This window comes from Fukomys damarensis, unplaced genomic scaffold, assembly GCF_012274545.1.
Source record: "Fukomys damarensis isolate Sample0158 unplaced genomic scaffold, DMR_v1.0_HiC HiC_scaffold_6, whole genome shotgun sequence".
Taxonomy (NCBI): domain Eukaryota; kingdom Metazoa; phylum Chordata; class Mammalia; order Rodentia; family Bathyergidae; genus Fukomys; species Fukomys damarensis.
Genome location: NW_022900918.1, coordinates 30,894,240 through 30,910,958, shown reverse-complemented (window position 1 = coordinate 30,910,958; position 16,719 = coordinate 30,894,240).

Below are 16,719 nucleotides of genomic sequence, written 5' to 3'. Positions count from 1 at the left end.
TGTTGACTTGAGTGGGCTAAGAAACACCCAGAAGATCAATAAAGTACACTTCTGGTTATGTCTGGGTGGATTGTGGAGGTTCCTGGACCATTCCTCTCTGGCACCATTCCCTTGCTTGAACTTCCCATAAAATAGTCAGATTTGTTCACCCACACCCTTCCATCAAAATGTTCTTGCCTTGGCCAGCTGACCATGTATTGAAGCCCCTAAAATCATGAGCGAAACTTACTCTCTTCTCCTTTAAATTGTGGATGTTGGGTATTGTGTCCCAGTCACGAGGAAGCTCAATAATAGATAGGGTCAAAGAATAGACAACTATGATAGTGTTTGCTTTGCAGGAGACTTCTTAGAAGGTCATGCTTGAGATGGATCATCAGTGGCATATGTTTAGATCCTAGATAAGTTAAAATATGAGAAAAAGGAGAGGCTATGTAGGCTGTGCTCCACCATATGGCCCCTTCTATCAATTTTAAACCACTGTTCTAGGGATTGGAGTTGTCCAAGGTATATAGTCTACAATAGGAAGACTATTGGATTTTTGAAACTATATGTGGTAGTCTGCTGAAAAGAAGGGAGAACCAAATAACTGCATAGTGGCAAAGAACTTTATTTTCCCCCTAGGAACAGCAGAAAGCATTAGGGTGTTCAGATTTGATACAACAGAAAAAGGTCAGGGCCTCAAATAAAAGAACTGATGCCTTAGTTCTAAGGCTGGAGCTGTCTAGAGTCAGGAAACATCAGTTCTTCTTTATATTTCTTTATATTTACAGTGCACTTTGCATCTTCTTCCTGTAAGAGTAGCTTGATAACAAAAACATAAAGTATGAACCCAAAGCCTCTCCTCCAAGGTTATGCAGCCTGCCTCACACAAATAAACACCACATATATTTGTGCATCTACTTGGACTTGCTACTCACCTGCTTCCAGGAGGATTTGGGGCAGGCTCTGTTTTAAGCATGCTGTGAGGTGGGACAGCTGGAAGTGAAAGCAAAGCAGAGGCTGCTTGATGGGGGCACAGCAAGCAGCTGTTTCCACATCTCCGCAAATAGCTAATGAGTTGTGTTGAGCTCTGACTTGACTGTGAAGTTTCTGGAAGGCACATAAAGAACACTCTCGCCTCTTAGGGAGTGTCATGTATCTGAAAGCCCAGATGACTACACAGGTGAAATGCCACTCTGTGGGCTGTCTCCTTCTGCTTTACCAGGGGCATCTACCATTTATCCAGGGGCTCAGAAAAGTCAGATTGATTACTAGGATAGATGTGCAACAGTCTCTGTAGCAGTGGCTGACTCCCAGACAGTGCAAACACCCCTCTCTGTGCTGCCTGCCTTCTCACCTAGCTGATTCTAATGGGAGAAGAGGATCTGTTCAGATGTTAGCTGAGAAGACTTTATGACTTGATCCAGGAATTCTTACTCAATTGCATTATAGAGTATATTGCTAGTAATTATATTTCAGAACCTGGAAATACAGAGATGAAGAAGATGGTGGTCCAGATGTCCATATTTAATGGGATGTTTATCAGTTTTCTACTTTTATGAATAACAAAAAGAATTCACCTATTTTAGGAGAATTTCAGACACCTCCTATGGTTACCTACAAAGGTGATCAACCAATTAATCTTTCCTACCTTCCTTCACTAGCTTTTGTCTGTGGGGTCTGGGCAGAACATATTCTCAGTTTCTACACAGAATTGAGGCTCAGAATTGAGAGGCTGAGTATTAGCACCATTTGCAAAACAACCTCCAGGACCAGGCCTTGGGTTCCATGTTCTCCTTCCAGCTGTACACCTAGCTCCCCATGGGGAAGGATTCTTCTGAGCCAGGATGGCTGTGTCTCTGAAACTTGGGACTCTCCTCTCTTCCGGCTTCATGTTCCAAGAATCTGGAACCCTAGAATCCACTAGTAATTCAATCATCAACAGCTTTGAGGTCTCACAGGAGCCTCTCTTATCAGGAGCTGTACTGGCCTCAGGTGTGTCTGTCCAAGGGATGTATATTGAGTGTAGGATTAGCCATGGCTTGTACCTTTGACTGGAGGTGTCCACACATTTGAGACCACCCCCTGTACAGCATGGGATGGAATGAGAGGTAGAAAGAGGAGAGGCATGGAGAGCTGACCAGAGCCTCTATTGCAAGTCTTGCTCTTGGTTCTGAAAACATGGGGATGGCCTGGTAAATGAAGATTTGGGGAGACAATGGTAGAACTAAGGTAGAGCTAAGGCAGAGCTCAGGACTTGGATAGATTTCTTTTTGCTAGGAATGAGTTAATCCACCACAGTTACCTATTTCTGATTGTTTACAGGAACATTTGATCATGAAAGACCAATGAGAGTGCTCAGGAGTCTGATTCTTTTTATCTATCTAAATTACCATCTCAGGAGGTAAAGCAAACCAATTTACCTTGAGGCTTTCATCAAAGAAATCCATAGACAGTCCAGAAACCACATGCTAACAAGATAGTGAGTCTTAAAGTAGGAAAATAAGCTAAAAAGCCAAACTCAAACTGAAGTGTTTTGCTTCATAATAACCTCCCACTTAATTTAGGCAAAAAATTTCAAGGATAGAGTATGAAGAGAAATAGAAATATTCTGGTTAACCAAATGTTAAGTTAGGATGGCTCTTCCTCATAGAATTAAGTATGGAAATATTAAAAGTATACTAAACATAATCAAACCCCATCTTCTTTATCACTATCATCAGTAATTTGGGCACTTTGCCTTTTTATTTCTAAGTTTTCACTACCTACTTTTGTTCTCTCTCTTTAGACAAATTACGAAGTGGAAGTTGGGCCCAATTTACACAGTGGGCCTCTTTTTGTTTTAAATAAAGATGGGCACCCAAAATGTTTCAATAGGAAGAGTTGGCAAGGTCCTTACAGTCATTGTCTTCTGCCGGTAGCACATGGCCTCATTGCAGTGATGTTACCTGAAGGTCACATTGGAGTCTTTCAACGCAAGACTCCATCATTCCGAAGTGCCTGGCTTACCAAGAATTCCCTTTCAATATCCATCCCTCACTACTCTCCCTCTGCCGTGCAGGTAGAAAAACAGTTGAATAATCATCCCAAAAGATTATTTTGCTAGAAGCTCTTCGCCCTGAAGGTTTTCCAGGTATTTGTTGTCTTTTACCATCTTCCCTTATCATCTTAGTTGACTCCATTCTCACCAATCAATCCGATGACCCACTCAGACATTTATTCCCTAGGCCATTTGAAATAATTCTCCAGCAATTTCCTACAACTAGGATACAGGACAGGTTTAGCAGCAAGTAAGGTGTGTGTGTGTGTGTGTGTGCACGTGTGTGTGTGTGGGGTGGGGGTGGGGTGCCAGATTGATGGGTCCTACCTGGCATGTTACTGAAACATCTACTTAACCCTAAGATCAACAGTCATTATTAAAAGATTTAAGGGGAAAGTGACATGACCAGGTCTTTGAAAGGATGAAGATAGGCAGGGAGGAAAGATTTTGGAAACTGAGAGAATGATTATTGCATAATAAAACTTGGGCTTTAGGTTGTAGTTTATCCCAATTCCAATATTTATCAACTATATAGCCATTGGGTGGTTATTACTTAGTTCTCCTCATACTCCGTTCCTAATTAGAAGAAAAGTGTATCCTGGTGTCTCTGAGAAGGTTGAAATAGGAAGAGAAAGCTCCTCTTAACTAACAAGGTGAAGACAGGATGAAAGAGTAAACTGAGGCACTCCCACACTGAGAGGAGTGTACGAGACAGTCTTTGGAAACTGTGTCTCTGAGATAGGTAAGAGTTGCTGCAGGTGACCAGGGATCTAATGTGGGTGGCCCCCATGAATTGTACTGCCTATGGCTGAATTAGAAGTAAAGAGAATAATGAAGCAATAACAGAGTTTTTCAGATGATAAAGGAGAAGATGAAGAATTTCAGTTTGAATAAATTGGAAAGAGACTGGAAGACACTTAGGTGTAGGTATTCAGTTTACACACACAAACACACACACACATAGAGGAATCTAGAGAGCACTTTTTTAAGGACCCCTCAAAATATAGGCTGTAGTGGATACTGTGGCATTTGCTTATTTTATCCAAGAGGATGTGATCAGTTCATTCTCTCATTGGTGTGCCTGTGTTCACCTACTAATTCATTCACAAATATACATAAAGTATCTACTATGTATCAGGCTCAGTGATACTGAGAAACAGGGAACAGGCAGAAATGTCTCTTGACCTTAAGAATCTACAGTCCAGGGCAGAAGATCAGAGAGAGCACCCCTGAGTTTCAATTTGGAGCAGTGAGGAGTCCAGGCTTGCTCAAGAGCTGGATGCCAGGATGCCAAGTGAGGAATGAGGTATAGGTGGTCTGTGGTTGTGGGTCACGACACAAAGAGGAGGGGAGACCATCTAGGCTGCAAGTGGCTGAGCCCGGAGTGAAGTACAGGCTGAGACTAAAGTATGAATAATAAAGTACCAGTGTTGGGGCTCAGGTGGTATAGGAGGAGAGCTTCCCTGAGGTTAATCTGGGGGACAAGGCAGGGATGTTTTCTAGGATTCTTAGCTTGTGAATGTTAAAGGAAACAGTAAAATTTTTGGCACAGAAATATGCTATTGTTTGAGATTTAGAATCTAGTGTTCTGCTTTGCTTGTAGAAAAGCTTATGGCTTATTTTTAGAATGGAAAGGACAAAGAATCCTAAAAAGACAGGAAAGAAGGACACAAAGAAGAGACTTAAATTGTCATCATCTTGGATGTTAGATTTACAAGGTGGAGAAGGAACTGTAGAATCCTTACTGATGCTATACTGAATCATACACATCACTGGGAGGGTTAATATGAGTAATCTGAGTTTGGAGATAGTTGAAAATTAATCAAATTATTTCTTTGATGACTTTTAGGAAGACTGGTAATTAGTAGTTTGTAATACCAAGATGTGCAGTATAGCAATGTCATGCTTGTTGCAATGTACTGTGTGTTGTATATTTTCTAAATTTTGAAATCTCACCTATGGAAGGCTATCTCTCTGAGAGAGCAAAGAAAACAAACACATTGGCCAAGGATCCCAGCTCTTCGGTGGCCCCTGAGCTAATACATTATGCTTCTGCTTCTGCCTTCGCAGGGGAAGCGACATGGGGTGGCAGAGGATTACAGGTAGTGCCTTGCAGCTGCACATATGAACAGCAGCCATCAGTAGTGGCACCTTAGCAAAACAATAATATATATGCTGCTTACAGTTAACTGCTAGGCTTCCTGGCAGGGCTTCTGGGCGTGATGCCCTGATTTGCACGATTTAATGACTTCTTGTCGTCTAACACCTGTAAGGATAGAGACAAGCAGAGAAGGGCATTAGCACTTGGCTGTGCCTCAGATAAAGTGAGTACCATGGGTTTGTGAGGCACTATCTGTCCTTTCCAGAAAAGTTTTTATGCTTTACTTATTCAATCACTATTACCTTGGTATTAAAATATTGCCAGTGTACCTAGACAGAAATATTTAAAACTCATATTTTTCAACTAAAAAAATAAAGATCATGCTATCTACCACAGAAGGTTGTGTCCTTCTTCCCATCTATTATGATGAATTTAGTCAGTCATCAGTTAAACTTGAAAACAGTTGTATTTCTATAGTTCTGATAAAAATTTTCACTCCTTTTTTCCCCTCAGTGAACAAACATTATTCACCACAAACAATGACATCCTGAATGCAAGCTGTCCCCGTGGTTCTCAAACACTGATTTGTGAGGTCCTGATTTCCTCTTTATCTCTGTGGCTTCTTAAACTCTCTGAACAATTTAGATGATCAGATGCATGTGAGTGAGCCTTTCCCAGAACTGGGAGGACTTTGATTTTGACAGTAACTGCGGATTTCCAGATGAGGACGACACATTTCAGTTTGCTGAAACTTTATGATCCAATCTGCTTTTCATGTGGCTATAATGCTAATGATAATAACAGCATATTAACAACAGTGACGCAAATCCGAAGTCCAAGCGTATTTCTAATGAGAGTCATTGCACTAAATAATTAAAATAAGCAATTAGAAGTGGGAAGAAGGTAGCAAATAAAGGTGAACATCTTCAAGTTAGACAAAAGAAAGTCAAATGAATGTGGTTGGATTCTTCACATTGATTTCAAGGAAATCATAGCCTATCATGACAAAGGGAAAGCAGAAAAGAGGCACAAATAGAAAGGAAACAGAAAAGCAGCCACCTAGAAATTATAATAATTATCAATAATTCTCAAACTAAAAACAAAAATTCAGATTTTTGTGAAGAAAAAATAAATTACACTTTCATTGTAAATTATAAAATGTTTAAAATAATACTAAAATGAGGGCAAGGGAGGTAGCTCAGTAGTAGAGTCTGTGCCTAGGATGCTCAAGACCCTAGGCAATCTCCAGTGCACACACATGTGCGCACGCACACACACACACACACACACACACTAATACTAAAATGAGAGAACTTAAAACAAATGTTTTCAAAGATGCAAAAATGATCATTTTATATTGAGAATGGTAGTTTCATTAATGAAGAATATGGACATCTTGAACACTAACAAATGACTAAATTATATTAACTAAACACTTACTAGAAGCCAGCCATAGTGTTACACTCCTGTAACCCTAGCACTCTGGAGGCTGAGGGAGCAGGATTGAAAGTTCAAGCCAAGCCTGGGGTAACTTAGTGACTAAAGGAGATCCTGTTTCTTTATTAATAGAAGGCTGATAATGTAGTTCAATGAGAAGGCCTTGGATTCAGTCCCTAGGACCACAAAACAAACAAACAACTTGTTATGAATTGATAGACACACTTATAATGACATTGTTGCAACATGCTTCCTCTTATGAATTAAGTATATGTATACACATATCCATGTATATGTGTGTGGTCATCATACATGTATGTAGAATTTAAGTGATAACATAGAGGGATATATATAAAATATGCTGTTACGTGTTTGCTTTATATACATATTTATATTGGATATTTCTATATTATATTTTACATGTGTATGCATAATGTGTAATTCACTAATACATTTTTAAAAAAATCCATGGAATATTTACAGTACTTTACTTTTCTATATACAAAATTGCAAAGCAACTTTGAACTATTTCAAAAAGTAAAAGTTATACAATTACAAGTTGTTTCAAAATGAAGGAAAGGAATGGCTACCACCAACAATGAGAAATCCAAATAAACTTTAATAGGAAGTGAATAAACACTAGGAATAAAAATCAGAGATTAGGCATTGAGAGAGGAAATTGACAAGGTTTCAAATAAAAGATTACTAAATCCTAGACAGAAAATAAAGAATATTAAGAAATGCAACATTGAGCCGGATGTGGTGATGCACGCCTGTAATCCCAGCACTCTGGAGGCTGAGGCAGGAGGATCGCTGTGAGTTTGAGACCAGCCTGGGCTACATAGTGAGTTCCAAGTCAGTCCCAACTACATAGTGAGACCCTGTCTCAAAAAAAAAAAAAAAAAACAAAGAAAAAACCAACATAAGTGAAAAATATTAAAATTGAGAAGTAAGATGAAGAACTGGAAAGATAAAATATACAATAATAAGTACAAATAGGAAAAGAAATAATTTTGTTGGAGGGAATGAATATAAGAAAGAAGGCCTACGAAGGAAATGCATGAATTGAGGGTCAGTCCTTCAACAGTAGGGAAGGAATGAAAGTTAATTAGGAAACGCAAGAGCCTTGAAATGGAAGGGGAGCGACAAGACTCTAGACGATAAGAAATGGAAGAAATGGAGGCTCACAGGAGATGTTCAAACGGAGCACAGACTTTCTTCTGTAACTTGGCCAACTGAGCTAGCACAGATTTCTCCGTCAGCCACAAACAAGGAGAAATGTTGAACAACAAATTGCCAAAATAACTTGGAAAAATATGGCTGAATCCAAAAGTCAGGAAAGCAAATCTCCAGGTGTTAGAGCAAAGGAAACACAGACAGATGCGGTGGAACCTGGTGTTCCAGGCCAGGTTAGATTCCTGGACAGGGAAATCTTGGATGAAATTCAGCAGTAGCACACATTATGTGAAGCAAAAGTAGCAGAAAGAGGCAAAGGGAGATCATGAGCTGGGATGCTGCACCCAAAGTCCTGTAGGCCTCTCTGACACCTTGGAGCTGAAAGGACCCTTCAGAGTGACTGCTGGTCAGAAGACCTGGCCTCTGCTCCCACAGAAGCGCCATGAAGTGTGGCCTGGCCCTGAAAATGACACCTCTCTCTGGCTGAGGGTAGATCCACGAGGGACTCAGCTGAGCGCTGTCAGACAGAGCCTGGCCTCCCAGCATCTTGGGAATGGCTACCTCAGACCGGGACCAGGTGAGGTGGTTCCAGAGACAGCCATAAAATTTGCTTTGATTACTTGGCTGAATCAATTTTTTCATTTTTTTTTCAAAAATCACTTACAGCTATATAATGTTGACAACTTGAATATTTTTTCTTTCCAGGTTTTTGGGAAGACACAATCAGTGTAGCCCACTATCTTCTGCCCAAAAGGTATGCAAAACCACACAGATAATGCTTATGTACAAATATATTAATCTCAGTATAATATGTATCAGTGGAAAAATCAAAAATGAGAAATTGAGATTTACCAATTCTCAATGGTAATTAGAATGATAAAATTACATCCAGCTACATTATGTTTTCGTAAAATGGTTATCAAGATGTTAATATGTGTATTCCCCATACATAGATTAGATTATTCCAATTTCTGAAAAGATTCATTATGTAAAATTTTACAATAATTGCTAGTGCGATAAAACATAGGAGGAAACCGATCAAATTAATATCAGAGTGGGATTCTATAATGCATGGATTTTGTTCTCCATATTTTCCAAATTATCTAAGATCATGTGTCACTTTGTGAGCATAAAAATTAACATTGTTTATAAAACAAAGTTGAATTATTTTAGTACACCATTATTTTGCACACTTATATGTGAAATGAAAAATGTTCTGTGAGTATAAAACAGTATTACATTGACAATAGATATTAAATATATTCAACATTTTTCAACCCTATTTTCAGTACTACGGTCATTCTTTCTTAGTGGCTATTTTACTTTCCACAGTTCAATTATTCATGGTCAACTGTGGTCAAAGTAGCAAAAGGAAAATTCCACAAATAGGCAATTCTTAAGATTTAAATTGCATGCTATTCTAAATAGAATGCTGAAATCTTGTGTCATTCTGCTCCATCTTGGCCCAGACACAAACTACCGTTTTGTTCAGCATACCCACACTGCAGACACTACCTGCCCATTAGTCATTTAGAGACCATCTTAGTTATTAGATCTACTGTTGCATCATCACAATGCTGTGTATAAGTAATCCATATTTTATTTAATAATGTCCTCAGAGTACACACATGAGATGTGATACTGGCAATTTGGATATGCCAAATAGAAGCTGTAAAATGCTTCTTTTAAGTGAAAATATGAAAGTTCTTAATTTATTAAGGAAAGAAAATCTCATGATGAGGTCACTAACACCCACAGTAAGAATGAAACGTTAGTTTCTATATTATCTGTGGTTTCAGGCATCTACAGGAAGTCTTAGAGCACAGCTACAAAGTTAAGAGTGTAGTAATGTATTTTCAAGATGAGCAGGGTAAAGGAATAAACCTCAGGGTTCCTTGTGTCCTTAGTGTTCCTTTCTTCTGAAATGTGAAGTTTTTCTTTGTGGGCGAAAGTCTCAAAATTGTTTCATTGTGTGCATATGTTTCTCTGTGTGGATATGTGCATGCCCTTTCTTCATGTGTATTTAATTTTCAGACTCCTTTGGATCCTTTCCTGTGTCTATCTCAGTTATTCTAAATCAAATTCCCTTTCTATATGAACCCCACTAGGTAAAGAAACATGGTCAAATGTTATATTTTTTCTACAGCTAAGAAAATTTCACTCATATACGAGGAAACAGTTTACAATTTCTATTTCTACAGAACAACAAAAGAAAAAGAGTATTACAAAGAGCATCATTCAAGGTTTTTTTGAATGAATGAGTGTTTACTAGAATTTCTTCCTTCATTGCTTATATTATAAAGGAAAGAATCACACTTTGAACCACACACATTGAATTAGTGGAGAAGCCCATGTTACTGTCCCTATTGCTTTCAATTTTGCTCCTTCTCTGCCCTTTCCTCCCCTCCTCACTTCCTCCCTTTTCTCTTTCTACCTTTTCAGTTGAATTTCCGGATCCTCGGTTCCAATCCCAGTTTGTCTCCTATCAGTCTTGCTCAAATCTTTTCCTCATCCCCTCATCTCTAGGTGTCTTTTCCACATCTCATGTGGATTTCAAGGTGTTGAGGTGAGTAGTGACTAGGAGCTGCACCGAGAACTGTGGTTTTAGAAGCTTATGTGTTTGAGAGCCTGTGAAATCCTCCCCAGCCTCACAGTATCAAAATTGTTTCAACCCATATTTTCTTTGTCTTTTAAAGTTTCACATCCAATAACCGCATTTGTATCCGAAGCATGGATTCTCAGAGTTTGTATCCAAAGCATGAATTCTCAGACTAAGCTGATCCTGCAGATTCAATTTCCATAAATCCGTTAAAGTGTTTAACTAACTTTTCTCATTTTCAAAAATGTCTCCGATAAAAACACGGGGGGAAACAAATGTTCTTGACATCACAACAGTTTAATATATTAACTTATTCATTAAATTGTGCTTCACATCAATGGAAATCTTCAATTCTACAAACTATCATTTTTAAATAGCGATAAAGGTTGATAATGTCACAATACAATCTCCTAGTAACCAAGTTCATACATATTATTGCACAGAAACAAAAAGAAATACCTCTTAGGAGAAATAATTTACTATCTATTGAATAGCTAACTTTACATCTAAAGTGGGGAATCAAATAATGATCCAGATTTTTCCCTTCTAACATTGACATGTTAAAAAATAATAATAATTCAAGCAAAATCCAGAAAGTGCTTCTGGAAAATACACAGAAAAAGGAAAATAAAAAATGGCCACATGATTAAAACAAACAAAAAAAAATGGCAAGGAGATGAAAGACAACTGTGACATTGACTAAATCACACAAAACCTTGCTCTTTGGAGCACTCTTTTTCCCAGGTTTACTTCAGCACTGACATCTGACCATTTGATGAGTGCTCTCAGTGCAGCAGGACATGGAACTCACAGAGGTCCCACTTGATGTGCTGAAGGATGACAGTTGCAGTGTTTTCCTTAGACAACAGGGAACACAAGCTCAAGATATATCCATGTGTTCATGTTCTCAGATCAGTATTCGGCTAGGTTTCCTGGAGTTACTGTCTGAAAGTTCAGAGACTACTGTCTCGCAGATGTCGCTGGTGTTTGAAGCTGGGCCAGTCCTCTGGAAATCTCAGCACTTCCGCAAGGCAGGTTGCTTTTGTCAGTGAGGGATGCAGAGGGTCCATCTACATCCCATCCACAAGGCTACAAATTACACAGATCTCAGACTCCCCCGCTCCACTTGCCCAGAAGGCTAATACACAGTTTCTAGGCATTATTTCAAATGTGTCCAGGTAAATGTGCTGAGATAAGAGCTGGCACTGGCTTATATCCAGTACAGATGAGGGAACATGGCAAGAAGGAGAGCCTTGGAGCAAGAACCACTGTCTGCTCCCCAGATGCCATGAGATGTCCTTGCATTGTCAGATTCAGCCAGCTCTGATATCCAGTCTGAAAGCTTTTAATTGGAGTTTTCATGACCAGAAGAGGCAGAAAAAGAATGGCAAGAGAAATCTTAGAGTCACAGCTGTGGTCAAATCAGATAGTTCTTAAGTCTAATCCAGCTTTCTCTTTGATTCAATCCTCCAACTCAGTCAGCCTTCAGTTCCTAAAGCCATCCCAACCCTGTGATCCTGTCTGAAAAGACTCATTCCCTTTTCTGTTATTTTAAATGGCTAAAAGAATTCCAGTCCACAGGTTTCTAGCCTGCCCTTGATCTTGAGGACAGAAACTTTATCTCAGTCATTTTCCTATTTTTCAGCATTACATGGCACATATTTTATTCATCATCTTTCAATCTTTGAAACTTAATCTATCTCCCTTTCAAGAGCCCCATTCTCTTCTATGGGTACCCCTACTTTCCCTAGCCCTCCCCCAATATCGGTGTGATACCATTATACATGACCTTCTTCTCAGCCAGAGGTGATGGCTGGGAAAGAATCAGATATACTCTGTGTGTGAAGATATTAGCTTATGACAGCTTAAAGCATTTCCTCTCTCCAATACATGTGCAAAGAAACTCATTTAACACCAAATAAAGCCTCAAAGAACTAATGCAATATGTTTCTGGTAAAATCCTGGGGAAGAAGTAGGGAAAAGGAGATACTTTATGAGCAGGGATTCTATTGATCACCCTTGAGCTTCTCTAAGAGGCGACTACTGATTGTGAAGATTTCTAATACTAAGTTTCCCTAAGGACTGTGAGCATAGACCCTCAGAGTTCATCCTGAGTTGATTGTATTGGGTAGAAATCCAGCTAAAGATGTTTGAATGCCTCCCCTGAGTTCTAGTGCCCCTCTATCTCCCTTGAAGCACTGCCCATCTCTTGGGTATTTCACTCCTAATAAGAGATCCCCTGGTTGGAGGCAGAATTGAGAGTCACCTTGACCAGTCTCATTGACATTTTCTAAGTCACCACAGTTCTACAAAAAGGTGAGGGAAGATATAAATCAATACAGACTTAGATTTCAGATTTTTGCATTTCCCAATACCAGTACTGATGTGGAGCTGCACAGAGTAGTAGGAAAGGCTATGAAATCAAAAGTTAGGGGCTCTGAGCAACTTTCTTGCTAATGAATTAGAATCTTTGGGAAATCTTTTAACATCTCTGAATCTTCATTCTGCACTATCAAATGGGATAATGAATAGAAGTCTCATTTAACACACAAGAATGTAATGAAGGCCAGTGAGATACTAGATGTAAAAATGTTTTGAGAAGCATTAAACGCTATACAAAGTGATGAAAATTAATTGTATCCTTTGTAACACATATGATGAAATAAATGACAATGAAAAGCACTTGAAACACTTTCTACTTCCTTTTGTGTCAGAGACTAATAGTTTTTATCACTATTAATTTTCACATTGTTTTTTAATAATAGAACCCCTCCACTTATCAAGGCATCTGGCAACCAGTAAGAAAGACATTTTCTAGCCTTCTCTGCAGCTGGATGTGTCTAATGTTGGGGCTCCATAACATGAAGTATGACTGCAAGAAATACGTGCAACTTCTCTCTGTTCTTCTTCTCTACTTGCTCAAATGCCGATGGCAGGAGTTGCAGCAGCCATCTTGGGCCATGAAATGGAAATTGTATATTAGAATGAAAGAAAATAGGAGTAAACCTGGGCTTCTGGTAATTTTACACACCAGATCTATCAGACCAGTTTGTCCAAGTGAGAGAGAAGTGGTTACCACCATTTTGAGTATCTCTATCAAAACAGTCAAGTAGGATTCCTACCTAATACATTGAATATTAATTTTAAATTATCTATTCTCATTTCCTTGCTAGGCCTATCTGGTAGACTTCCTTCCCAATTTTAGTATTATATCCACTCAGATTTTTGAAAATGATAGTTTAGAGGTTTATTTCAAACCTTTGACCAAACTATTCATGACACAATTACCACCTTGAGGAGAAGAAACACAGCTGCATACTTTTATTAACATACATTATTTCCTTAAATTTTGTCTAACATTGGTTAAGATTATTAATAACTCCAGTTACCAACAGTAGGCTGCCAAAACCTAGCAGGAAATAAAATAGTGTGTATCTTAGTCCTCAATAAAATTTAAACACAGATGTACACACACACACACACACATACACACACAGATACCCCATCCCCATTTGGTTCTTGGTGCTGCATTGCCATGTGCACCTGAAAATTGCCCAAAGTGGATAGAATGTGGAACTCCCTGGGGGACTGATTGATTAATTGATTGATTTGTATCTGTTTTTGGGCTCTGGACTCTAATGTACCTGGAGCTGATTTGGTTTGGTACTTTGGGGCTGCAGCCTTCTCCTGGGTCCTTAGGCCCAGGGGTCTTCTGTGTCACTCAGCATGCAGGTGTGCAATGAATTTGTGGAGACCTCGCTGCATCCCTACTCCTCCATTTCTATCAACACAGGACCCCAGTGATATGACAAGTGTGCTGCTTTCGAATGAAATGGTGTGAGGGAGAAGCCCATGTTGGGCTCTTTAATTTGCTCAGTATTGGCCTTCAGCCAACACAAGGAGGTGGTGTCTCCTCTGCACATCCTCTGTCATACGTCAAGCCTTCTGCTGCAAGGCAGCAGTGGAAAGCCTTTTGATATACATCCCGAGGTGTCTATGGAACAGTGGAGAGTTAGCAAGGGCTGCTTCCAAGTCTCAGCTTTGCATAAATTCCCTGCCAAAAAATTACAGTGAATTTAGAAGAAACAATTGGAATGCTTTCTAGCTTGTTTTGATTTTCCACATGATAAAACGCAAAACATGGAGTTGTTATTGTGTGTGTGTGTGTGTTGCACATGCATGTCTGTGTACAACACAGCACAAGGACAATTTTTAGCCATTCTATTGTAGCCAGAACATTGGATTATAAGAAAATGTGGAGAGGGAGAGCGAGAGAGAGAGAGAGGGAGAGCGAGCTGCTCATTAATTTCTGCTGCAGTGTTCCTTCACTTCCTACCTTAGAAAGAAATCACTGGAGAGGGAGACAGATATTCTGCGAGCCCTGATCTCTACCAGCTAACAAGTGATGTGTACTTGGCCCCTTGAACTCACTCTTCTATACTGGTGCAAAACTACGGCTGCCTAAGAAGTTACCAAATGCAGCTCACTGATGACTCAGTGATATGGAAGGAACTTACCCAAAGCTTGGGGTCCCTGCTAGCCTGTGCTCTCTTGTTGCTAGTCTGTGCCACCTATGTGGGTCAGAGATAAATACTATGGGGCAACAACAGCTGATTTCTTGTGTGACCGACCAGGACCATCGGAAGCATGAGCCCATATCCCAAGTGGACAACATAGCAGGGTAGAAGCACAATGCAGTCAGGTAGGCCCGCTTTATAATCCAGGAGGAAGCTTCTTATCTTCTGTGGGCTTTTTTCATGCATGAAAAGGAGACTAACAATACCTGCCTTGCTTGCCGAATGCATTTCAGGTATGAAAAGGGCCTTGTTCAGTCAGTGGCACAAGGGGCCCCCCAAGAATGACTTTCCTTTTACTAGAGTTATAGCCAAGGGTAGCCAGAGGGGTCCCACAGCCACATCTCCAGCTCTGCATTTGATGGGTGAGCTGGGTTCCCCTCTGTGCAGGTAGCACACTCCTGGAATGCTTGTGGGTTGATTAACTCTGAACCCCAGAGAGAGTATTCAGGAGGCTGAGAAGTGGCTTATGTAAAGCTGGCTTAAACATCAAACATGTTGGACATCAATGAAATAGGCTTTTCAATCTGATTCAGGGTTTTCACTCATTTTGCCTTCAGCTCCTTGAAGGAATTGATCATATCAATGCGTTGTGAAACTTTCTACCCACTCTGATCCTCCTGCTTGATGTGAGGTAAAAGCTTTCAATTCCCTCCTCTATACTTCACCCCTTATTATTCATGGACTTCTTATTATCGTAGTTGTGACTGGGGAAAGGCAGAAATGAGGAGCATTTGGCAATGTACCACATATTTGGAGTCCAGTTAAATATACTCTATCCTGATTTGCTACCTGTAGCCACAGAGTGCAAGCATCAGGCAAGGATCATGCGGGAAGAAAGAAGTTTTCAGGCTATAGACCTTCCAGATGTTGAGATGCTGCTCTATCTGAGCCCCTAGGACAAATGTCCTGTGAGTGAATGGTTCTGGGTCCTGGCCCCAATGTTGTTATTCATTTAGTAACCTTGACTATATTTTGTGCACATGCTAGTGAAACTCCTATTTTTTAGGCCAACTTCTTTTCGAACATCATTTCTTTTGTGATTGCAGAATGTCAAACCTGGCAGCACCATGTGAGAAAACACGACTGCTCCAAACAAGTTACTCTGAAATATTTTACAAAGGAGGATTCTGCAGCTGTTTTGGAAAGGTTAAACATACAGTATTTTTCCCTCTCTTAATTCATCATTCTTTCCTCACTCCGATAATTAGCATGGTAAGGTGTGATCTGCTCATACAGTAGTAAATAAGCTCCCCACCAGTGTTCATTTCTCAGGAACCAAACCTCTCCTCTCCTGTGTCCAGACCCTGTGCTCTAAGGAAGAGGAGGAAGCAAGGGAGAGAGCTCGGATGCCATGGTTTTGTAGGATGCGGATCTCTCTCTAGAGATGGTCCGCAACAGAGTGATGGTGTTTAAAATCAACTGCAACGACAACAAAAAACACATCACTTATGATTTAAACCATACGCAGACGAAGTTCAGAGCTCAATGATGAGGACCAACAGCCAGGGAGGGCTGGTGTTAAACCTCATCTAAGAGTAGAGGGTCCTTCTTTCTCTCTCTCTCTCTGAACAGATCGCTATTTCCACAGCAGTATGAAATGGAACAGTTTCAGCAGAACATCCAAGCCGATCATCTGGCTTTTCATGTGTGCTCCCTTGGGCTCCAGTCCCCTGCACTCTCACAACAAGTGAGACTGCTTTTTGCTGCTTTTGTTCTTGACCTTCTAAAGTGGTCTACACTGGATGCATTCCTACCCTACTTAATATCACAGATGAGAAAATGTCAAGGAAAGAAAAAAAAAAAAAAAGAA